At 31.2% G+C, this 26,950-nt stretch overlaps 1 protein-coding gene and 1 long non-coding RNA gene across 3 annotated transcripts in view; both read right to left on the reverse strand.

Moving 5' to 3' along the window:
* The window catches only part of LOC127739089 (slit homolog 1 protein-like), a 296,950-nt gene that overhangs the window by 190,832 nt on the left and 79,168 nt on the right, over nt 1-26,950 (reverse strand). The gene's annotated exons all lie outside the window — the stretch shown is intronic.
* Nucleotides 173-26,562, reverse strand: LOC127739093 (uncharacterized). The gene is made up of 9 exons (XR_008000282.1): nt 26,313-26,562; nt 22,225-22,296; nt 20,339-20,410; nt 17,173-17,244; nt 16,130-16,201; nt 10,489-10,560; nt 7,822-7,973; nt 4,846-4,956; nt 173-283 (listed from the first exon to the last, which is right to left on the reverse strand). It is a non-coding gene; the product is annotated as an uncharacterized LOC127739093 (long non-coding RNA).

Consider the following 26,950-nt stretch of genomic DNA (forward strand, 5'->3'; position numbering starts at 1 on the left):
TTTTTTTTAATCCAAATTTCAATGTATTTAAAAGAATAAAAAATCAATTGATAACGTCACAAACAATATAATTTAACAATCTAAAGCTACAGGTAAACTATTGATTGAGGTGCATTAACATATGTACTGGCAATATCATGATTTAAAGGAGATAATGGAGTGGTACCATTTCAATGTCCGCAACGAACAAAACAGACATAACAGTCTTATCATCTTTCATTTTATTGTTAGAATCTCTCACCAGAGGAAACAGCTCCTCATTCCAACATACTGCATTTCCTATCTGAAAAAAACTAAAAAACAGTAGCGCTCCAAACTGGAAAAGTTCATTTCACAATCATAAGTCTGAAGACAAACATGATAGATACTTTTAATTTGGAAATCAATTCCATTTAACGTAGTTTTATACCCTTAATTATTGTTAATTGCAGAAAATAGTCATGACATATGAAGGCATCTTTCGATATTGATTACCAATAAGAATTTGAAGTATAAAAAAAAGAAAGTGAACATTACAAAGCTAAAAATGATGGGTACATTAATCAGTGCCATCTTTTACACTCCATATTATGCGCAATGTATGGTGTATGGGTATAGGAATCAAATTACGTTAAAAAGAATACACTAAGTAATGACACTGTGTGTAAAATTGGCACCTTGTTTAGCTCCCACCAATTGTACCCGAAGACAGCAACACTCATGCGGTTACCTGTTGAAGACATGGGGATAATTATATATCATGTCATACTGCAGGAAATATCAATTAACCTGCTGGTATGGGGCTTAACTAAATAAAGCGATTATACTATTAATAGTTATTGCGACCATGACTTTCAAGTTTTAATTAATAAATCCTACTAACCACACACACTGATATCGATTCTATCTTGCTGATAGTGTAATATAATTTCAAATATATGTTTTGAAATACATTTAAACAAATTTGTTATTGCCGTTGGTGATGTTTTCAAGTAACGTTGCGAACTTTAAAAATCATGTGTTATGCTAAAAGGTAAAGGGACACTTCAAAACGTAGCCTGGTAAATTAAGAATTGCTTTCAATTTTTCACATCGAAACGACCCATCAAATACGAATTTCTTCTATGGCTGAAATGATAAAAATGTGAAATCAGTGGATTGTCAACTAAAACTATGCAAAATTAACCAGATTATAATAAGTTATACAAATTAACATGTGAAACGAACAATGGCAAATGAGCTATTCACAGTCATGTACGAAATGAATAAAAATCAATAATATTGGTTAATAAAATTGAACGTTATGTCATATATTTGCTACATAAGTATATATACATGGTCGTCCTCGTTTTCTCCATTGTGAGATAATTTTTGAATTCGACTCATCTGCAATTTTAACTTGGAATTAGCGTCACAGATTGTGCCACTTATGAATGTAATGCAGAAGGAACTGTTTACTCGGCACATATAAAAATGCAGTAATCTAGAAAAAATGAACACTCTAAGCAAAGATTGTTCGCGTTACAATACACTTCAGTTTGACTAGTCACCACATTTATGGCATGTGTCTGAGCAACTCAGGTTTTTACCTGGTTTTACGAATTACGTATTATTTAATCTCTGTGTAGTGTTGTTTTTTGTTCATCTTTTTTCTTTTGTTACCTTTTTTCGCATTAGATTTTAGATAGACTCCTGTGCCTCTTCTCGTTCTTTTTTTTAACCTTTTGAGAATATTTTAAATGTCAACAATGTAGATATTTAACGAATATTCATAATGATATTAATATGATTGATACCTGGAAAATAAGTAAAGTGTTATTTTAGGTTACATTAAAAGTATCATACAAGATGTCAAAATAGATACTGAAGACACAAACTTGTTTTATAATATGACTTGATTAACTGAAGATGAGCTGATTAAAAATTACTTGACTAAAATAGTCACGTGTAATAAAGTGAAATTTAACATATAAATTGCATAAATATACAGAAAATCAAAATGTGTTGATTAATTCCAAAAAAAGTATTTTTCAAAAATTATATTTATACAATTATATAAAGATATAACACTATTATTAGTTAGGCAGAAGAAGTTATTTTTAGATTTAGACTTATAACAATGCTAGTATGTTAGTAAAAATCAATGTTCACGCAAAGCACAATGTATAAGATTAAACTACTTAATGAAAAGAAAACAATCTAATGAGAACTTGAAACAAAAAAAAAACAACAAAAAATCCAACCGAATTCAGATAATACTATACGAGAAATCCATTAGTTCCCTTTATAATTATTTTTTTACTTTTCAAGTCGTGCAAAAAAATGTTTTGTCCCAGAATGCTCAAAACATAAACAAAATAAAACACATTACTAATATAATGATAGTAATTAAAGTAATTCTACAATATGCAATGCATTTTTTTTTATCTTCAATGTACTTAAATCTTTTATGGTTAATCATAGTGACCTCACTGTTCATTCATCATAAAGTAGCATTCAAAGTTAAGGTATTGTAAACCACATGTAGGATGCTTATAAATATACTATATAAGTATCCATAATAAATCAATTTAATTGCACATAAATATATAATTTATCACTGACTGTCCCAATATCTCTTGAAAGTTTAATTTTCGATACATTATACTAATAACGAAAATATGTAACAAATTATTGTAAATTTGCAAGTGTGGATACTTCTAGTGAATACATTAGTCTAAAAAAATATTTAGTGTATTTATAAAGCAAACCCGAAAGTTCAGCATTTTGTCGTGCCGACATGTAAAATCCATATAAGAAACTTTTATTTATACAATGTACCGCAATGGAGTATACATTTCCTTACTATCATTATTAAAAGACTATTAAGATTTAGTAGATTTGGTTTTCAGGCTCCGCAACTAAATAATTTTTAGATATATTCGGCCTACGTCCTCTTTAAGCAAAGTGTCTATAAAATCGGATCATTTAACATAAGATGAAGAAAACTATATTAATACATGTAAAAACAAAAACACCAAACAATAAAAACTTCTACAGAATGATTAACTACTTTTGTTTTTATTTGCTTGGTAATTTTATATGAAGATATTTTTTGGTAGGTTATAATATCTTGAAAAACCACCTTATCAATATCAAATAATTAAAAGAGAAGCAAAAGTTCCCGAAAGGATATTCAAACCCATTAGTCAAAAATATACCGACAACGCCATAGCAAAAAAGAAGTAAAAAGATAAAACAAAAACGTACAACTGTGCACACAACACAACATTAAAACTAAAGACTGAGCACCACGAACCCTACCAAAACCAGTGGTATTCTTAGCTGCCGATGAAGGAAGGGTAATCAGATTCTGTTCTACATGTGGCACCAGCCCAACAGACTGTTTTTATATCTTCAAATGCAAACTCTGCAGTTATTTTGCATACGTTCCAGACCATATGAGTATTTGGACCGTACTCGTACGGTCTAGTACGAGATGGACCATACATGTATTTGGACCATATGGGTTTATTTTAGACAAACATTTATCAAAAAAGTTTTATTGAGTTTTACAAATTAATATCATTACCATTAGATGAATAAAAGGAATAAGTTAACATTTAATCAATTGAAACTAAATAATTTTGTATTTAATTGTATTTAATTGTCTGTCTAAATCTTATTTTGACACTTTCGCCCTAGGTGACAATTGCTGCCACAAGGAACATCCGATTTCTTACATTCACATATTTTGTTCATGCATGTTCCTTTGCATTTGCATCTCTTGCTTGTAAGAGGCAAGCTTGCTTGTTTTGTGCCAGCATGCAATGCAATTCCTTCTGTTTTCCAATGTGCAGTTTCAATTTTGCGTGTCAAAAGTTCTATATAGCCCATAACATAACAAGAGTTCAATATGCCAAATTCACATAATAGTTTGTACAAACTTGCATCCTTACCAATAATATCATCAACCCTACATCTCCCGATGCTCTTCTCTCAGTAACAAAGCTACCTTTTTCAATCTTTGCATTTTTTTCGACACTTTTTAATAATATTTTCTTATTGTAATTTGAACAGATTTTTTATAATTTCTGTCCAGTATCACCGTATTCTGTCGTGATATACAGGAGATTAACTTGTAGATAGTTAAAACTTTAAGTTTTTATTCCAATTATAATTGAACTTTTTATATTAATTCGAGATTTCAGTTATGTTGATCTGTAATATACATTTGTATCTAATAAACTTGACCAATTTTTTATAATCTGGCAGACCATACGCGTACAGTCCAACCGTATGCGTATTTTAAAAAAGTACGCATACGGTCAGGACCGTACGCGTACGGTCCAAATATTCATATGGTCTGGAACACATATACATGTTCAAATATAGGGATGTTTTATGATTGAAACAAATTTCAACGACAGTTAAGCTGATGTGGATAAAGCTTATTGTACGGCATTAATCAATTAAAAAAATAATGCAGTATAGTCTGCAATAAAACGCAAATAAATGCAAAATGTGAAAACACTGCAGACGAGAAATTTAACGATCTATTTGATAACTATACAATTTACGAAAAACACATTTGGCAGTTATGACAAACTGTAAGAATCAGATGCAAATGGCCTAACTCAATATATCGATACGAAGCACAAAACAAACATAAAACATATCAACGACAAAAGAGTTACTTAAAAGCTAGTTCAAAACCAATTTCAACTAATACATAAATAATGATATCCAAAGTTTGAGGATCTTTTTGTATAGACGTACCAGAGTAGATATTTTCATCCGAGTTGGGCATGTCAATATGGTATATTATTTCTTTAAAGTATCCTGTATATATGCCATGAACACGTACATTTTTATTTTCCTCCTTACCTGTACATGTATCACCGGTCCAGTTACCAATGCATGAACAAACTAAATCACCATAACTGTTTTGACTACAAAATCCACCGTTTGAACAATAGTCAGGATGACAGGAGTAGTCTTTAAAAAGAAAAACTTTTCTTATCCAGATTTTAACATGAAGTTCTAATTTCTTCATTTATGTAAAATATGAAAATGAAAAGCAGCAAAACTGTTTAAATTCATTATTGTTCCGAAATTGATGATAACATTTGTATGACAATTACTATTTTAGATAATTTAATTTAATGACAACACTGCCCTAGGTTATAAAAAGTGTTCAGAAAAAGAGGATCGCTGATCCGCAAATACTAACGACAGGAACAAATGACAGATCTTCTCAGTTGGTAACTGGTTTATTAAGGAAAAGTAACTTTATCTAACGAACTTCTTGACAAAATTATATTTTCATAAAACCTTCACAACCTTACAAAAAGTATTTTCGAACCTATTGGGCATGCATACCATTGACATTGAAGAAAAACAAGTAAGCAGGGTTTAATGATGCTAAGATTGTTGATTAGGTTCCAGGAGCTGGACTACATATTCCAAAAGAAAACGACATAGTTTTAAAAGGTGCAATATGCGAGTTGAATATTACCATGTTGCACAATGTATAATATCCACACAGGGAACGCAGTTTATTGATGATGGATATGATACAAATGTTGATTGGAACAAGAACTCCTGAAATATATGTGATATATTCGATAATTCATGGACAGTGAACGTATGATGAACAATTGAGATTTAGCACTGCACAACGCCCCAAATCAAATCGGGCTGTTATAAGCCAAAAATTAGAGTCGTTTCACATTACAACAGATACGCGTGATAAGGGTCAAAATTATGATAGTTATTCTTATATAATGGGTCACGTTCCTTTCGTCGGTCCTCAGGACAACAAATTTTTCAGCCAAAAGTACATGCAAACCAGACGACCTAAACGAAAGTGATTCCATGTTAAACTTTGAACGACATTAAAATGCCAAAACATACAGGCAAGTTATCAATCTGTTTCACCGAACTGATATAAAAAATTCCGAAATATATTTACTTGATTACCCACTTTTATCAAGTGCATCGCCTTAATTGTCTGTCTTTAAATTTAGTTTTCTTTTAGATCTTTCATATCCTCGTTTATCGCAAATTTAAAACAAATGAACGGTGCATATGTGAGGCCTAGTGTAAATCGAATAGACAAAGAGGCCGGGCGTGTTTCTAGTTCTTATAAATCTAGGTCAATCCTAATTTCACGAATCTCCTATTAGGTTTGGTTAGAGATGGAAAAGGGAGCAATCAATTTACAGAAAGAAATAATTTATCTTACACTCGAAATAGAGGTTGGTAGGTGAAAGGGAACGATCAACTCACTGCCCCCCTCAGGCACATATATCTTCAACGGACAACGTTGACACATCGTAGGGTCCCCGATATGCTATTTCAAATTTTTAAATTTGGAGTTGTTTATCTGACTGGAAGTTTCAACAATATCAAGGGCTTATCGGTATCCACTATTTCCTAATTATGGATATAGACTTGCAGTATTACCCGCTATTAACAATCTGCATCTTTCTACTGTATATTGGTAGTTTTCAACACCATTAGTTCGTTTATAAATTAAAGTAACTCTCGCATTTGTTGGGTGTTATTTTTTTCCCAGCATTATCACTTTGATCGGTTATTTAACTTTTGAAGTGAAGACAAAACGATGTTATTTTTCGCTAGATATTTGTATTAAGTTAGCAAAATCGAATTGTTCAGACATTAATCGTAGCTTGGCTACAATAAATATACAGATAAGAATACGAAAAGAGTCATGTGTTCGAACATTATTAAGAAGAACAGTGAGGGTAGTCAGGCATTTCTCAATTGCATCACTCCTACTAATAGATATTGTTTCAGGGGAAAAAGTAAAAAAATAAATTCAGCTATGTTGATAACTTATCGAAAGTTCAACAGGCTAAAATTTATATTTTCGCCTTTAAGAGTCGATACCCAATTATCTATTCATATCAAGAAAAAAAAAATGGTCGCTACACTTTATACAATTTCAACAATATAAATGCTTTTTCCCATTTGAAGCAACAGGCAGCAACACTGTTTTGAAACCTACAAACCAATGAAAATCTAACAAACTAAAACGCATGCAAAGTGATTGCATATAAAAATAAAAGTTTTCATGAAAGTTTTAATTATTGCTGTTCTACATGTAAGTCGAAAGTTTTAGTTTTGAACATAAAATAAAACTATTCCAGTAAAAGATAGTTTCTTTATCTAACGGTTTAATTGAGCTATCTTCACCGTCTTTGTGTCATTTATAACATATCTTTGTATATAGCCGCATCTGAATGACATATTTATTTCGTGTAAGCACTTTGATAAAGTAGCAAGTCACCTACAGGTATGTTTAAAAAAGTTTAGTCATAGATTTTCGTTTGTTTCAACGTGAATAATATATAGGTGTAATCTTCATCTCTATAACATTATACTTATAATAGTACAATTGTATGCTAGTAAATGTCATGGTTTATTTATGACCATATCGATGTTTTTTCGTCATGCAATGTCCTTACAATAGCTACACGACGGGAGACAAATTGGGAGCAGGACCAGCTAACCTTTCAGGAGCATTTGCTATCACCCAAAGTTTTGGTTGTTGGGTTTGTTGGGAATTGTGTTGCTCAGTCTTAATTTTGTTGTATTTTGTATACTGTTGTTTGTCTTTCTGATCGTTTTTCTTGTTTTTGCCATGCCATTGTGTTAGTTTTTCATTTTGCTAGTGTTTGCTTCTCTTTTGAAAATATGAATAACTACTGTACTTAGTACGTGTTTATTACACAACATATTCCAAATTAGCAATAAGGATTGAATCAAGCAGATTAATTCAGACTACAACCTTTTATTATCATTGTTTTTTCAATAAGAAGTAATGTAAAAGCTTACCGTCACAATTATCAAAATCACTTGCTTGAAGACTGTATAAATCTGTATTATTCCGATCCAAACATTTTATGATATATATGATATGCCCGACACTCTTTGACTTTGACCAGGACCAAAAGGCAACGTTACAACCACATACTAAATCCAGAATCCTGTTTGAAATTGAAAGTTTTTGATGTGCATAAATTCTGATTCGTGTACTTGTTTAATTGTAGTTTTGTAAAGGCAATATGACAGTTATTAGGAAGAAGAAATCAACCTTCCCAAAAAGTTATAATAAAAGGCAGCAATAAAAAATAGAGATTTAGAAAAAGCACATTAACGCTGGAATGGTATCTGATATTCCAATTACGATTCACGGTAATATTTCACTGCACCTTGTTAGTCGGTCATTAAATCTTTACTCATTTCACAGTGCCTTGAGTACAATATTTGTGATAGGAACATAAAATCCATTTGTTTTTGTTTTTTCTTTTATTTTAGAGATTGTAAGTCCTATAATCATCGTTATTGGAAATTTTGTTTAACTGCAAAACAATTCATAAAAATTTCAACAATTAACTGTTGCTTAAGTTCAAATATTATAAAACATCTAGATATAAAAAAATAAATGATAGGACTGGTTAAACGGTGATCGTTTTGATAGATAGGAATGATTGCATTGGTGATACTACAAAAGCTGTCCTGTGTATTTTATATTCAAATTGCAAAATAATTGAACAATTTGAATTGATGAGGATTTTTAAAAACACGGTACCTCAATGAAATAAACATAGTAGTTATAGAAGGACTGGTCATTATCGCGATACATGGACTGCCCGTAGGACAGTGTTATTGACTGCAACAACGATAATGACCTCGCCTACGGCTCGGTCATTATCGTTGTCTTAGTCAATACAACCGTCCTGTGGGCAGTCTATATATCACGATAATTACCAGTTTCTCAATAACTATTATATAATTACTGCACTCATACTTTTGTTTATACCGCTCACTATATTTCGATGGCTAATTCAAAACAAAACAGATAGCAGGAAGACACATTCTAATGCAATACATAGTAAATTATCCGACTGGCATACAAGTGAGAGGTTTATCTAGTTATAAAACAAGGTTTAATCCAACATTTTCTGCATAAGAAAATGCCTGTACCAATTCAGGAATATGACAGTTGTTGTCCATTAGTTTCATGTGTTTGAGCGTTTGATTTTGCCATTTGCTTAGGGACTTTACGTTAAGGATTTTCCATGGAGTTTAGTATTTTTGTTATTAAATTTTGATACAGAATTCAATGAACAATAATATATATATATATACCAAATTAAATAATTTTTTAAAACATTTTGGGAATTCTAAAATAACAAAGTGATTTTGCTTGAAGTTTTTAAGAAAGCAATAATGAGTTGAATGACATGTCCTAACTTGTTTAATTATTTTGTATATATTATTAACCTAGGAAGATTAGTTTGAAATGCAAATATTTGACACCACCCTTCTAGTGTCCGGTATCATTTGTTTTAATTGAATTTATGGATCCGTATACCTGCTGTATAAGTTTGAAGTGGTGAATATAGTATGTTATTTACTGTCTAATCGATCTGTAACGGTAATACTTCAAATTAAGAGTTTACACAATCATGAGGGGCAAAACTACATCAATGTTAAAGGACACACATAGATCTTTTTTTCTAGCTTTCTGTAACTGCACAAGTTTTTCAATCTTGTAATATGCATTTTATAATGATATGTTTTTCTCGTTGCATTGTCGTTTGTTTTTTTGTTGTACTCCAGTATTTCTGTTGTTTCGTTGTTTTCCTCTTATAGTTGATGTGTTTCCCTCAGTTCTAGTTTGTAACCCAGATTTTTTTTCTCTTAATCGATTTATGACTTTTGAACAGCAGTATACTTCTAATGTCTTTATTTGCAATATTTCATTCCCAAGTTTATAAATTTAGTATCTTATGGACGGAGTTTTAAAGAGTAAATATATCGGGATGCTAGCTCAATCATCAAGTTTCATCATACATTTTAAGCGTGTTTTGGTAAGTCCATAACAACGCTCAATATGCTCACAAGTAAGATATTAAACCAAGAGTTCCAAATGGTGAAGTTGAAATCATCGCTTCGTAAATTCTACGGAATCCATCACGAGTTGGTTGACCGTTATGGAATATCCGTTTCGTAGATGATATCAGATATGTTCCTTATGTCGGAATTACAATTCCGTTCCCTTTTCAAGAATGTGACCTACCGAATTAGACTATTTCCCAGTTTTGTAATAACATGAGCAACACGACGGGTGCCACATGTAGAGCAGGATCTGCTTACCCTTCCGGAACACCTGAGTTCACCCCCAGTTTTTGGTGGGATTCGTGTTGCTTAGTTCTTAGTTTTCGATGTTGTGTCTTGTGTATTATTATTTGTCTTTAGTCTTTTTCTTTTTTAGCCATTGCGTTGTCAGTTTATATTCGATCTATGAGTTTGACTGTCCCTCCGGTATCTTTTGCTCCTCTTTTGAATATGCTGATATCAGAATTACAGACGAGAGAAGAAAACAGAGATTTTATTTTACCTTATACTGAATTAACAAGTATTTAACAATATAGTAATAAATCATACAATATAGAAAATGCATAATAAATCATAAAAAATAAAATATGTACTTACAAAAATTCTTAGTTGATGTTATGTTCAAATGTGTCATTCTTGACAAAAGTCAAATTGTTTCCACTCAGGGATCTGCAGAAAAAAATGTGAACAATCCTTTGATATCATTGTCTCTCCAAAGTATGTTATTGATTGTAACGTTCAGCAAGTTATAATTCAAGAATAGATCATCGTATTTAATTTTGATTTGTTCTTTGACTTTTTGATGCCAAAACACGAATCTAAGAAGAACACTTGTACTTGATAATTGGGTCACTGCAAGAAACTTTTTTAAAGGTTGAAAATATACTGCACAGCCCTATATTTTGACCTTTGAAAAAATTAGTAGTGCATATGAACTTCCCTTTCTACGATATAATTTTTTTTTTGAAAACTTCACAGTAAAAGTGGTACAGTTTGAGCCGTAAAAAGAGTTCCTATGGGAAATTGGATTGTCGATATATATAGAAATGCAACCTCTAAGGTTGGTGAAAAAAGAGTACACACAGAATTTCACCAAATCTGGTTTATCTCAGAGATTTTAATGAAATTAAATAAAATATGAAGTGTTATAAATTTTCAAGAAGATTGAGAAAATCCTGGACCTGTACTATGATGACTCAGCATAAATTCACAATTTACAGTATGCATAGTTTTAGCCGTAATAGGAGTTCCTATGGGAAATTGCATTGTCGATATTTACAGAAATGCAACATAAAAACAGCTTATATTCATGATTCATGGTCTTTTTTATTGATATTTTTTCGTGAAACAATCTTCAAAGATAAATTTTCTAAATATACTGCCGAAATTTGTCCGATGGAAACTTACTTAAAAGAAATAAAATATAAACGGTATTAACTGTCCTTTCCTAGATTTATGTATTTCAGTTTTTCATGGTGAAACTGTATCCTAAAATTCTCGAAAAAAAGAAAATATTTTTCGTTCCCTATTGTTTATTTTCCATTTTTAGATGATGATGTTCTTTTTGCACCATCTCATGGTATAATACACCACACCTCGTTCGCTATGTCCGTCTCCTCTGTTGTGATTTTTTGGATTTTAATGAACGTTATCTATGTATTACTGGTATGTTATTTATTTTAAGGGATTTCGTGACCACAAATTACTTAAAACCTTTACTAAACTGTAAGTAGTAATTTTGGTTGTACCTGTAGAAAACTATTGCAAAAGGGATAGCACATCCTCATTTTTATGGTGAAAATGTTTACCGAACCCGGAAATGAAGAAAATATCCTGGAAATCTATCAAGCATTTATATAAAATTATTCTAAAAGGTTACCAGTTCAACAACGTATTTAGATCTTTGAATATTGTTTTTATTGGTATTAATATTGACTTTATTATTAGTGAATTAAAAGCAAACTGAATACTATTGTTAAATACATATGATAGATAGATAGTTTATTTTTCATAAAACCATGAAATACAAAGTTACAGAAAGATTAAAAACAATCGTACAAAAAATAAATAAATACATAAATAAAAATAAAAAAAAAAATAAATACAAATATAAGAATACAAAGTAGGTGAATCATAAAATTGAGATTGGAAATGGGAATGTAATATACATGTTTAAAGAAATAGTTTTAGTGTTTAAATATGTTAAAACTATGGTTGAGAAGAAGGAGTAATTTTACTGTTGATACATAAACGCAACAGTAGTGTACCACTGTTCGAAAGTCATAAATCGATTGAGACAAACACAAATCCGGGGGAAACACATCAACTATAAGAGGAAAACAACGAAACAACAGAAACACTAAAGTGAACAAAAAACAAACGACAATGCAACACACACAGAAACGAACTATTAGATAACAACTGCCATTTTCCTGACTTGGTACAGGACATTTTAAGAAAAAATGGTGGGTTGAACCTAGTTTTTTGGCCACTTTTATGGCAATGTTAAATATAACACTAAAATGACACCAATACATGACAGGAATACAGTACAAATGAATGCAAGAACATTCAAGACAGAGAAATACACAAATAAACAATACAATAGTATATTTCTACATGCTAACCACAGAATAAAAACGAACACGTAAAACAATACAGGACAGCACATAAAACAGCACAACAGAACAACGAACAGTCGTTCACACGACTGGAGCAACGCCACAAAAGTGACGTCACAGGTAAATTTCTAAAAAAAAAAAATGATACTGTTCAAGATCAGGTTTGTAACTATGTCATTTGATGTATTTTATAACAATTACAAGAATATTTATATAGAATTGTGTTAGTAATTAGATAATTATTTGTATTATCTAGCTATGTCGGTATTTTTTCTAAATCAAACTGTAAAACAAATAGATAGTGTACAAATAGTTGCTTTAAACTAAAATCTTAGAAATGAACTAGGTGATTAATCATCTTTACTTTTACATACGAATAGAAAATAAAAAAGGTAGAAATACAACTACAAACGATAAGACATTTAACAATATCCGATCAGAATTACAAATACCACATCATAACTAAATACGTGAATGTTGGATAACAAGTACCTTGACACTAGCTATGCGAATTCACACTCAGCTAAACAGTCATATTCGGGAATAGGTCATGTTCGGTACTTAAAAGACCAGACGACGTAAATGGTAAATCACAATCTAAGACGTGGTAAAAATGTCCTTAGTTAGTTTAGACACAGACACATCTAATGGATCAACCAATTCGTGATGGTGTCCATAAAATTCTTTATTTTGAATCTTTCCTCCTCATAACTTTGTTGGAGCAGTTTCTGTGTAAGAAGCACACTCCTGTATATGAAGTCCGTATAGTGTGAACATGCACGAGCATACACATTATGAAATTGCAAAGCTGTCTGAGTGTCTTTTGCTCTTTGGAGTTAAACAGTGTCTTGAATTAAACATTCATGAATCTACACTTTGTCGATACCTGTATCATGAATTTGCACGAGGTCATGCTTTTTTCTGACTGGTTATTAGATATTTACACTAAATCAATTGAATGTTAGATGTGTACTGATTGATAATTTAGTCTTAGATACATGATTTTTTTTATAAGTTGTTATTGACTTTGAACTAGATGTCTGTAACTGCGAGTACTCTCAGATAAGTGTCGTTTTGTTGCTAAGATGTACAAGTACTCTCCCGCGTTCACTCTGTTTTTTTGTCAGATGTATTTTTATTTGTATCCATCTGATGAGTTAAACCCTTTTCAACTGATTTTAAAAGTCTGTTCTTATGTTGTACTGTAACACTAATATTTTAGGTAAAGGCGAGTTGGGCGTCCGCAAACTATTTAACTCCGCTACATTATATATGTGCCTGTCCAACGTCAGGAGTGATTGTTGTTTTTTGCTGTGTTGCATATTTGACTTTTGTTCATTACTTTGTACATACATTAGGCCGTTAGTGTTCTCGTTTGAATTGTTTAACATTTGTCATGTCGCGGCTTTTTATATCTGCTTATCCGGTACGGGCTTTGCTCATTGTTGAAGGACGTACGATGACATATAGTTGGTAATTTGTGTGTCAATTGGTCTCTTGTGGAGAGTTGTCTCATTGGCAATCAAACCACATCTTCTTTTTTTTATATTTTCAAATGTCTTCAGAGAATGTTAGACATTTAGTTATGGAAGTAAAAGTAACCATCAAAAAGGGATATAATGATTTAGAAGAACATACTGTACTATATAAAATTGGATTCTAAAATAAACAGAACCAGAAAAAAAAAAGGTTGCCCGTTTTGTAAATGTTGGTACTTTTAAAATTGCAAGACGAATTTCTGGTGTTTAAACAGCCAAATCAAAATGTCACCTTTCAGCGATCATCATAACCTTTACAGATGCGGTCATGTTAAGACCTCTATTTTGTTCTAAGTGCAGACAAACATGTGCATATGGAAACAGTTTACGGCATTGATGAGACATGATACAGAATTGAAATGTGTAATTTCAGAAAATTGAAGAATTTGAGTTTCATTTTTCTTGAAACAGAAAGTGTCAAAAATATACAAACTTTAGAAAATTCTCCGAGAAGTTCCTCCAAGTATTATTTGCATTGTGTTGCATTACATGAACAATAGATCAACAGTAATCATCAGCGCAAGAAAGATGATTTATACCGAAGGAAAACAATGAACGGTACTTGTTTATAACTGTTCTATATGTATGACTTAATTGATTCTAGATTTGATTGTACTCACAGTACGTTTTCCGGAATAAACATGCAATTGTTTCCAAAATGTTATGATGAATATTTGGAGTATATGGGTGAATGTACTGTTCACAGAAAATAAAGTAAAAACGTCTAAAGTAAAACACAACAAACGACATTCATACTACAACACTTTGCATGTACAGACAGTATGCGTTAATATAAGGCGTAGGCACCCTTTTTTTAATTATCTATAGTCAATATTTAACAACAATTCAAACAGAATTAAAACCATTATTGTGTTGTTCCTGTCATACATTTATTTATAAAATAACTATTCAAATAATTCAAATATAGTAATATATCCAAGGAGTGACCGAGCATTACATTTATAATTCACGAATGGGCGTAGAGCATGATTTTTTTTTATTAGTGTTGTTCTGTCGCGAGTTTTTCCATATCTAAATCTGGGAGTAGTTATTTATTTTTATTACATTGATGATAAACCTCTTAGAAAAAAAGTAGAATCTGAGGAATAATGTCTTTTTCTACGCATACTCATTTTTTTTATGCAATGTAAGCGGCAACGTCTTGACAACATCAATAGTTGTATGACGCCAGAGATGGAAATTATCAGATTTATTTCACTTGTGAAATTATCGTGTAAATATTTTTATTTCACCGGGAAATCACGATGATTAATAATAGTCTATGTGACAATTGATAGAAATAACAATGATTAGTCTCCAAGTGGATAATTGACAAATTGACTATGCGGTATGGACTTTGCTTATCATTGAAGGCCGTATAGTGATCTATAATTGTAAATGTCCATGTGATTATATCTCTGGTGGAGGCGTACATCCCCTTCTTATTCTTTGATTTATAATAATTTGGTATTATTGTCAGCTAATTTATCTTCATTATATGATTTTCTTCACATGCAAGAAAGATGAAATTAAGAAATAAACTGACAAGGCCATGACTAAAAAAAAATAAATAAAAGACCAACAGCAGTATACAAAACGCAACATAGAAAACTGAATACTGAGCAAGATGAACCCGAACAAACACTGGAGTGATATCCGGTGCTCCGGAAAGGTTATCAGATCCTGCTTCACATGTGGCATCCGTAATGTTGACATTGTACATAGAGTCCGTTGGTAAAATATACACCAATAAGAAAATGATCAGATTTTAAAATGTAGTTCAAACATTATCAATCTTTTTTTGACCACTTGTGTTGAATCAACGTTAAACATCAGAACCGTAAACGGATGTGTTCTTATCATTATTGTTTAATAAAATAGTTAACACTAACTGAGTCACCTATGTTCTAACTATTGAATAAAAGAACTCTTGATATTAACAATTTATAATAGTAAACATAATCTGCCACGGATTGACGTTACAATTTTTCATTTCTTCTTCTCACTTATGACTTTGAATGTCCCTTTTGTATCTTTCGCCTCTATTCTAGATTAAATATTATAATAATTCAAACCTACAGGACTCGGAGTGCTTGTAGGTCTTGGAATGTTCCTTTCTGCAGTGTAGTTATTCTATTGTTGTCCAATTGGCTAAAACAAAATAATAGGTAGAAATGTACATAAAATCATTCAATATTGTTTTATGGTCCTGTTACCGCCGTATTTTAATCTTTATTTTAATTTTAATCATAGCTTTGAGCAAACGGTTTAACAGGACAAAACTTTTTACTGCGTTAGTTATAGCCGTGGGTACAGTCAAAACTATTATCTTCAAAACGTATACACGTTTGTATGAGACAGTTATTTGGGTCAAATATAATTTCAAAACTGTTGAATTTTTTGCCGGAAGAAATATGTCAAACAAACATGAAAGATGAAATAACAACAGATAAACTACAGTTCAAATAATCATATAACTATTATCGAGCCAATTTGTCTTCTTCATCATATGTTCATTGAATCAAAGTTTACAATCAACATGGTCTTACGAAAGCGTTCATTATATTTATCAAATAGTCAAACAGTTGAACGACCAGAAAGATGTTAGACATGAAAATAACACTTTATATTTTATTTGTCCGAAGTATTCACGGAAATTACTTTCATCAAGAACACTCAATGTTGGGTATTTGAAAGCCAAGAATGTATAAGAACCTAGACTGTTGAAGAGATGTATGACCAAGAAAGGCAACAGTAGTATATAGTCATGAATCGATTAAGCCAAAAGAAAACAACAACCTAAAACAAATCCGGGTTACAAACTAAATCTGAGGAAAAACATCAACTATTAGAGGAAAAATAAAAAAACACAAACACCCCCCCCCCCCCCTCCAAAAAAACAAACAACAGAAACCCTGAACTGCTACAAAAAACAAACGCCAACATATACAGAAACGGACTATTCGATAACAACTATCATTTTCCTGGACAATATGAACCAAATGATAATAGGCAAATTGATCAAAGTTTAAGTCCAACTTTGCCTTTGAGCAACTTACTGGGTCACTGATTGACTTTATATTGTTGCTTCGATATAAGATAATGTAATAATGTAAACATACAGTCTTGTGAGTGCTGATAGGTCTTTAAATGTTGCTTGATGTAGAGAAAGTATTCTATTGTTGTCCAAATATCTGAAACAAAAGTAAAGTAAGGCAAAATATTCCTTGATGTATAGTACTGTTATCAATGAAGGTTACCAATTCTTTAGTATCCTTTAATCGCTTGTATATTTTCAATTTTACCACTCATTAAATTATAAAAAGGAAAAATAGAAATAAAATTGAAAATAAGTTTGAGCAGATGATAAGAAAGAACCAAAGTTATCGCAGTTTATGTATTAATTGTAGCGATAAGCAAAACGTTACGTCCTCCCAAGTATATATGACAGAGTGCATCAGATTAAATTTAATCTGATAAATTTAATGACAATAACTGTTTTTTTGCTAGAAGAAATAAACAAATGATTGATGTATGACTACGACTTCGCTTTGACAAACTGTATGTATTTGTGAACCGAAATATGTCATCTTTGGACGTTTCGTATATTTTACTATTTCAACCTATATGGACATTGTTATCAATACCTATTAAGTAAGCTATCAAGTCTACTATATGCAGATCATAATCATAGTATTCAATGTATTTGAACAAACTAAATACCTGAATTGTACATGTTAAGTCAACTGTCAAAGTTTAGACCTATGACTTTTTCGATGCAAATACAAATGGCAATATAAATATAAATCAATCCGAAATATTATGTAGTGGGTTTTGAATCTTTCACCAGTTTTTCAACCGTTGCACGTAAACTGGCAACGGACAAAGGTTTAAACCGGAAACAATTTCGAAAGGATCATTGGGTCACTAATAGAGCTTATTTGCCGCTGCATCTTTTAACAATGTTGAAGAAAATTGATTTAAAACGTTTCAAACAGGTTTAAAATGTTTAGATTGTGCTGATTCAGTTTTGACCGGTTTCAAACGGTAAAGGAAAATATGGAACTAATTTTATTCAAAATGAATAAAATGTCCATGGTGAATTGATTCAAAAATTATCAGACAAATTAGTTAAGGAGGTAAAAGTTACCAGCGAACAAGCGAACAGTATGTATTTATTCAAAAGAACAAAATATAATTAATAAGATTGATTTAAAAACAACAATAGAAGTAACAGATCAGGGATGCACATTTTTAAATGTTGGTAGTTTTAAAATTATGAAAATAGCTTCTGCTGTTTGGTGTGCGTGTGAAAAATCATTAAAAATGTTCAACACAGCAATTTTTTGAAAAGCTATTTCTTAAAAAAAAATGTTAACTTTAATATGACTAGTAAAAAACATAAAATTAATTGATATTTTATTGTATGTCTTGTTATGCTATAATGTTACACTTCTGTGTTAAGGTTAATGTGAAGGTTAGAGCATGTTTAAACGTTTAAGCCCACTGTATTTTTATACACCTGTCCTAAGTCAGGAGCATTTTGTATAGTGATTATCGGTGTTGGTGGGTTCATAGGTGTGTCTCGTTTCACGTTTGTTATATAAATTAGACCGTTGATTTCCCCGTTTGAATTGTTTTACACTAGTCACTTTGGGCCTTTTATTACTTGCTGATCAGTGTGATTTAAGGCTCTGTGTTGAAAGACCTTGTTAAATCTATAATTGTTAACTGTTTATACATTTTGACTTGGATAGAGATTTGTCTCATTGGCACTCATACCACATCTTCTTATTTATAATTAATGATTGAAAACCCTTTGAAAAATAACTGCAGCTCTGGACAATAATACATTGAATAAAATTGGCAACATGATCTTGTTGATATTTACGGCCAATAATAACATACTTTAAATATTAAATTGATAAACCTTTATTTAGTTTCTTAGTACAGACACACATGTGCATCTTGACAAAATTTGGAGGCATTTACTTGAATTGTTCTCTCTCTAATATATCGCGAGTCGGAAAGGGGTAAAAAGGGCGTTGATGGTCTGTTAGTTGGTTAATATTGAATTAGATTTACATGCTAACTGCATAGCTTAAGATATAATTTAGTAACTCTAATACATGTTACTGTCACATTTTGAAACAAAATAATCCAGTTATTATAACATTTTGCGTTTAGCATATTGGGTAAAACTCTTTTGTCGATTACAATTACGACTTCTGAGGGACAAATTTAAAACATGACGTTGACCTTTGGTCGTCAATTGTATTACCAAGTTCTGGTCCCGAAAGTAATTTACTCATGTCTAAACGGCTTATGGTTTCAGATTTACTGCTACAGAACACTTTGTAAAAGAGGGACAGAGTGATAAATCCCATAAATTGTCATTTAATCGCTTCAGTAAAAATTAAGAAAGAACTCATTATAGATACCAGAATTTAAAATATGTACGGCACGCCCGGTTCGTCAACAAAGGCTCTTTAGTGACACTCGAATCAACGCAGTTATAAATTGAAAATAAAGTACGAAATTGAAGAGCATTAAGGACCCACGATTCCGAAATGTTTTGCTAAATACAAGTGAGGTAATCCGTTTCCTTAGGTAGCAGTCCTCAACATTTCGGAAGATCAGTGTGCTTATCTTGTTTGTAACAATCCAATGCGCATAGACGAAAACAGTATAAAGGCAGTTAGCCCTCACATAAAAAGATGTTTTCAGTTTCAAAAGCGCATATCATTAAAACATGAAGTTAATATTTCACTGAAACAATGAAATCTGTGAAAGGTTTTCTGTTATTTATAAAGGCCATTTATTGTTGGAACCATGTGGTTTTGCTAAATTTTCTGATCAGTCTTTGTTAAACGTGTTATTTTCTCGATTCTATTTTCTTGAGATTGCTATTTCAGCGTTTGATATTTTAGTAGTATAGTGTTGGTAGTATAGTACTAACGGCAATAAAAAAAAAAGACGTTGGTTGCTTAGTGGAAAGCAGTCAGTAGTTTTCCCAGTATTTATTTTGTTTTTCAAACGTAATGTTGTTTAACTAAACGATTGGTTTAAAGTTTTTTTCCATATATTTAATGCGTTTGTCAGTTGCAACAAGACTCATTTGTAAGACAAAATAAAATAATATTGATCATTATTCTCTCTACAAAAATTCGTTTTAAAGTACGAGTATAATTTCCCTGTAAACGAAATAAACCAAAAATATTTAACTCACAATTGAGTAAAAACATAAACGGTACCAATTTTTTCCTGCACCAGATGCGTAATACTTACAAATTTTGAAGATTTGGCAAATTTATAAATGCGCCCGTCTCAATGGTTGATATGTTACACCAAAACAAATTTCTAAAAAACATTAAATTGTACAACATATAATAATAGCTTTGTTATAGAACAGAAAAACAATAATGTATAATTCAGTCAATCACCAGTGCCTGCATACTGAGTATTTATCTGCCAAATTGATACGATAATCCCGGGTTTGTATTTCCTATCATGATTTGCTTGATAGAGGGTTGCTGCTCACAAGAAAGCTATTAAACCAAGAGTTCCAAATTGTGAAGTTGAAATCATCCCTTCGTAAAGTTTACGGACGACATTACAAGTTGGGTGACTGTTACGGAATATCCGTTTCCAAATGATATCGGATATGTTCCTTATGTTGTAACTACAATCCCGTTCCTTTTTCCACGAAAGTGACCACCTGAATTACACTATTTATCAGGTTTGTAATAAAATGAGCAACACGACGGGTACCACATTTGGAGCAGGATTTGATTACCGTACCGGAGCACCTGAGAACACTCCCAGTTTTTGGTGGAGTTCGTGTTGCTCAGTCTTTAGTTTTCTATGTTTTGTCTTGTGAACTATTATTTGTTTGTCTGTCTTTTTCTTTTGTAGCCATGGCGTTGTCAGTGTATTGTCGATCTTTGAGTTTGAAAGTCCCTCTTGTATCTTTCTTTCCTGTTCTATAGGATAAACAATTCAATCGTACTGTATTAGATGAAAACTCTTACCAGCAAATGACTATAAAACAATTGTCCTCATTATGATTTCGGTACCAAAGTACTGAATTCTAGACTGATGCTATTCTCGTGGAGAGCGGACCAAATTATTCACGAATGTTATTTCATCACTTAATAAAATATATAAACAAGTAAGACCAGATGCAAAAGTATGATACATAGATATAAGAAGATGTGGTATGAGTGCCAATCAGACAACTCTCAAGCCAAGTCACAATTTCTAAAAGTAAACTATCATTGGTCAAAGTACGGCCTTCAACACGGAGCCTTGGCTCACACTTAACTGAAAGCTATAAAGGGAACAACAAATGACTTGTGTAAAACGATTCAAACATGATAACCAACGGCCTTATCAAGTCTAGTATATGGCAGTTGTTATCAAATAGTTCGTTTCTATGTATGTTGCTTAAGTGCTTTTTTTGCTGCATTTCAGTGTCTCTTTTTTACCGTTGTCCTCCTCTTATAGTTAATGTGTTTCCACTTAATTTCAGTTTGTAATCCGGATTTGTTTTTTTCTAAATCGATTGATGACTTTTGAATAGCGATATACTACTGTTGCCCTTTTCTATCTATATAATAAACAAAAAAGGAGAAAATCTTATGAACTACATCAACAAACGACAACTACTGAACATCAGATTTCTGACTTAGGACAGGTGCAAACAATTGCAGCGGGTTTAAACGTTTTACCACGCCACAACCTTAACCGTAACCTGAATTAATAGTGTAACACTATGAAATATCAATTGAAATGACTTAACTCAATCAAAAGACATATTAACCAAAACAAGTAAACATACACTGAACGAATACATTTGATCTATGACACAATGTAAAAACAAAATGATAAAAAATGCGGTGAGTTGTAAAATAAAATAATACCATTTTTATTATTATAGTACGTTCAGTATGATGAACATTATTTTAAAGTTAGACCACTACTGATTTTATTTTGTATATATCATGTATATTGTAGCCGTTGGAAACATTAGAAAATCAGAAAATTCGGTCTGTATCATTCTTTTAATTTTTTATGTGCATTATTATTCTCTTTACTAATCACACAAAAAAGGAAAATGCACAATCAACTTGATCAATAACTGTTACATAAAAATATTATTAACTGATACCTACAGTGTATACAACGATGTCATATTTTGAAAAGCTCCATTTTCGATTATGGTAATGGGGTTTTTATCCAAATGTCTGAAATGCATAAAAGCAACATATTATAAGATTACAAACATTGATGGTACATATTTTACTTTCCGTATTGGTTATTGGTTAAGAATCATCTTTTAATTATTCCTTTAAATTTCTGGTTGCTAATTATAATTGGAATGTTTACGCTATTTTAGTACGTTATATATCGTGGTTACTAAGGTTATATTGTGACGGTATGTTCTTTGCTGGAAGTTGGCTTCTGACTGTATCTTGTTATCTTGAAAAGTGATGTGTACACAGTCGAACTTTGTGATTTTCCTGAATATTTGATGAAGAAATACAGGCGAACTGTTATAATTGTGTTTCTTGTTGGTTTAATAGAAAGCGATTTCATAAATTAACTATCCATGTTGCTACTCTATTTGTAACATACAACTGTGAACTTTTAATAATATCTAAAAAGATAAGATATGCTTCTTAAGTCTGCTCACTATTCCCTTATCCACAAGAAGAATCACTATGTGTTAAATGAAAATACTGTTTGTGTATTGAATTTTTTCTGATCTTATGCAGGAAGTTCATGGTTTAGTAACTGTCATACAAGTGGGAGGCTTTGGTGACTATGAATCAAGTTTAACCAAACATATTCTTTTGATCAAAATGCCTGAACTAAGTTTTTTTACTTGTTCCATTGATTGATAGAGTTTGATTCTTGATTGCCTTTTTAGTTCTTGTGGAATTAAAAAAAAAAAAAAAAAAAAAAAAGTATTTGCCGCCCCCCTCCCCCCACCCCCCCCCCCCTCCAACAACAAAATTATACCATCTGTATTATGAAAGTAATATCATGTCATTACGTAATGAGTTGACAAGGGGTTAAGATATCCACGACCACTTACACTATGTGGCAGTTGCATTGAGCTAGTGGTAGTGGTTAGCATTATATCAAACTAAAACTAGATTATATAACAAATTCCACCATATTAAAAGGAATTCCTTAAACATATTTATTGAAACGTTCAATAAAGGGATGTGTCATGCAGTTCCAAAGAAAAGTGGCTTCAAAACGCATATTTGAGAGCCAAACAGTATTCTAATAATTGACAAATAATGTGCAAAGAAATACGAGCATTTTTCACAGTAAAATTTCGTTATTCCCCTTCCCTATTATGATATGTTAGTGATTATTATTGTCATGAGCAACACGGTTTCCACATGTGGAGAAGGATCTTCTTACCTCTACGGAGCACATGAGATCACCACCAATTTTTGGTGGGCCTCTTAAGCTTTTTATTTTGTGTCTAGTGTACTGTTAGTTATCTTTTTTGTTTTTAACATGGCATTGTCAGTTTATTTTCGCGTTTGAATGTCTTTCTGGTATCTTTCGCCTCTCTTTTATAGCAAAACAATGTTTTATTTTTACATTCGGACCGCTTTTATATTGCATAACAAAATAACATGCAGCAGATAAAACGAGGATACATTATTCCGTTTCATATATCTAATGTCGAGTTATCAACAAGATCGAGCACATACACTTCGAATTCGTAACCCTTTGGGAGCACCTGAGATCATCTCCTGCTTTTGGTTGGGTCGTGTTACTTAGTCTTTAGTTTTCTATGTTGTGTCTTGTGTACTATCATTTGTCTGTTTGTCTTTTTTTTTAAGCCATGGCGTTGACAGTTTATTTTCGATCTATGAGTTTGACTGTCCCTCTGGTATCTTAACCCCTCTTTTTCTATATGCAATACAATTATTTTAATAAAAACAAAATTTATAATGCTTTATTTTTTATAATTGAATAACATAAATCTAAAGAAAATGACATGTTTTGTATCGTTTAAACTTATATCAAATAATAAATAAACATAGACTATGTACATGTTATACTGAAAAATCCAAAACTTGGCATTAACATTACGCATACTAAGTAATAAACGTATATCTCAACATACTAAGATTTAAAGCAAAGATAGAAGCTGAAATATTCATCATATAACAATTTTAAATGAATATTCTAGATATGATTGCAAATCCAGAATTTCAAACAACGTAAGGTAACGTATATACCTATGTCAATGAATGTAAGCAATCAGCTCTTATTAGTTACTTGATATTCAATTTCTTAATTCAAGGTTGATACAATTTGAATGTTCAAGATAAGTTAAAGCTAAGGATCATTTTGAAAAATGCAATGACAATAATTTCTGGTATATTTAATTTGTATTGAGAAGAAAAAGATACTAGTTCAACGAAACGTAGACAATAATAAATACATGTATTCTCAAAAACATTTTTATTTTTTGTGCTTCCTTTGTATCTGAATCTTGACATAAAATCATACGTACATTTTCGGTGAGACAACTATTCATAATTATTTTCCTACATGGAGTTATTCTTTTTAGAACGATAGGATATAATTGTAATGAATAAAAAATGTACGATACTAAGTTTCAATGAAAGGTTCTTCAATGCATAAAAAATAACCTGTGTAAAGTTTTTTTTTGTTTAAATGTTAACTACAGTTTACTAAATTCTAATACATGTAATTTATCTGATAGTAATCATGTATTTTTGCAAATTATGGTTTTACTCTCAATTTTTTTTTTAATCTTTTTTTGTTAATATGTATTAAGCAAAAACAATCTTTTCCTCCATTTACTAGACTGATTTTTAAGATAACATCGCTAACAAACATTATAACTTAAGTTACAATATCGCTACAATAGAGTGACATTTAATATGTGAGAAAAATTAAATAATGCCAACTTTTTCATAACAATTCTTAAACAGTTCAAATTGTATCACATTTGCTTGTTTGATTTATTTTAAACAAAAGTATACAATATATTTTTATTAATACAGAATTGGAAATCATACTTTGACATATGGAAGCCATATCTAAAAATCTCATAAAATCCTTGTTTATTTTGTGATATTTTTTTTTAAAAGAACAGGTATCAGTGCTAAACATGTGATATGCTGGAGAGAATCATTTTCAGCTAAATTTTCAATGGATTTTATCTCGAATGCAAGGACACATACCCTAATTTTTTTCTGCTATTTTAGCTTCAATATTGAAATACTATCTATTATAACTGACTTCTTAAAAACTTGTTATTTTAAAACAGAGCTTAGAACTTCATTAAGTAATAATGCATCAAGGTATTTCTTGTATAACACACATTTGGGTGTCAGGATTGCACAATGAAAGATCGTCTTACCGTCAGTCTTTCGATACACACCCCTCGATGTGTTATACGACAAGAAAACCCTCTATATCATACCAATTGTCTCCATTCTGGATTTGTTTTAATAGTTATCTTTCACTAAACTGTTAAACTTAATAACAAAAAATATCTGTATGGGTTAACGATTAATTTTGTTTAAATTATAAACAAAAGTCGATCGTCCGTATTCACCTGTTTTCCATAGTAAATTATAGTAATATAATATAATTATAAGCATTTGGTTAAAATTTCAAGTAAATGCTGTAGAAAAACGATGTTTTTTTTTCTATGTACATAATGAGATGAATATCAAATGTTGCGTCCCGTTACACCACGTATAAGAGTAATTTATGGCTGAGAAATATTTATGTCAGTAGACCCCCACAGAGAACAGTCTGTGTGGTGGTCAGGACTATTTTTAAAGCTACATTTTATTCATATAACAGTAAAATAAACGAAAATCAAAAGAAATACACCCCATTAAGATAATTACAAAACTGCCTATGCCAAAACTTTTGCTGAAGTAATTTTTTTTTAAATATGTGATGAGGCTTATATATGGAAACATGAAATCGAAAATATGCAAATAGCACACTATTTTTCATAGTCTTCGTTGCATAACATAGGAACTGGCTAATATGAAACTGGATACAAATTATTATTAACACTAGTTGTTGCTTTTTTTCTCGATCTGATACATGATCCGTTTATTAAACACTATGTATGTTTTCAATAAAACGTATAGTTAACACTTACACTATAAATATTGAAAACAAAACTACAGTAACAACATATTAAAATTTGAAAAGCTCAGAAAAAGAAACAGCTTACATAGCGTATGCGTCATTTGGGATGTTTTGTGGAATATCAGGCAATCCTGTGCCATTGCAAAGTACAATAACACTCCCATATGGTGTGATACATGAACAGCTGTTCGGACAAGGTAATGCCAAATCAGTAGACACTGCAAGGATTAGTAGACCAGCTGCTATTCTGGAGTACATCCTCTATATTCTAAAATATATCAGTGATTTTCGTTCTTTAAAATATAAGATAAGAATATAAATCATAGATCAATTCATGCACATATCATAGATTTTTTTAAAATAAAAGATGAATTGTCGTAACGAAGAAAATCAGAGAAGGAAAATATTGGAATATAAAAAAAATGCTTAGACCTTTTAGAAATAAGCAAAATCCATACCACATTGTACTCTATTAAAGGCCCAGAAAGGATAAATAAATAACAATTCCGATGAGATGACTAACGGTCTGATTTATGTGACAAGATAAAACAGCAAAAACAAAATCCACTGAATTACAAGTTCCTGGCCTGATACAGGCACATATACAATATCATGTGGTCAAACCCTCCTTTACTCTGGTTAAGTGATGTAATAGTACGATATAACGACATATATAAGTTGGAAGAGGCCTAATTTCATCAGATTGACACAAAGCGCAATATT

This window comes from Mytilus californianus, unplaced genomic scaffold, assembly GCF_021869535.1.
Source record: "Mytilus californianus isolate M0D057914Y unplaced genomic scaffold, xbMytCali1.0.p SCAF_4, whole genome shotgun sequence".
Lineage (NCBI taxonomy): Eukaryota > Metazoa > Mollusca > Bivalvia > Mytilida > Mytilidae > Mytilus > Mytilus californianus.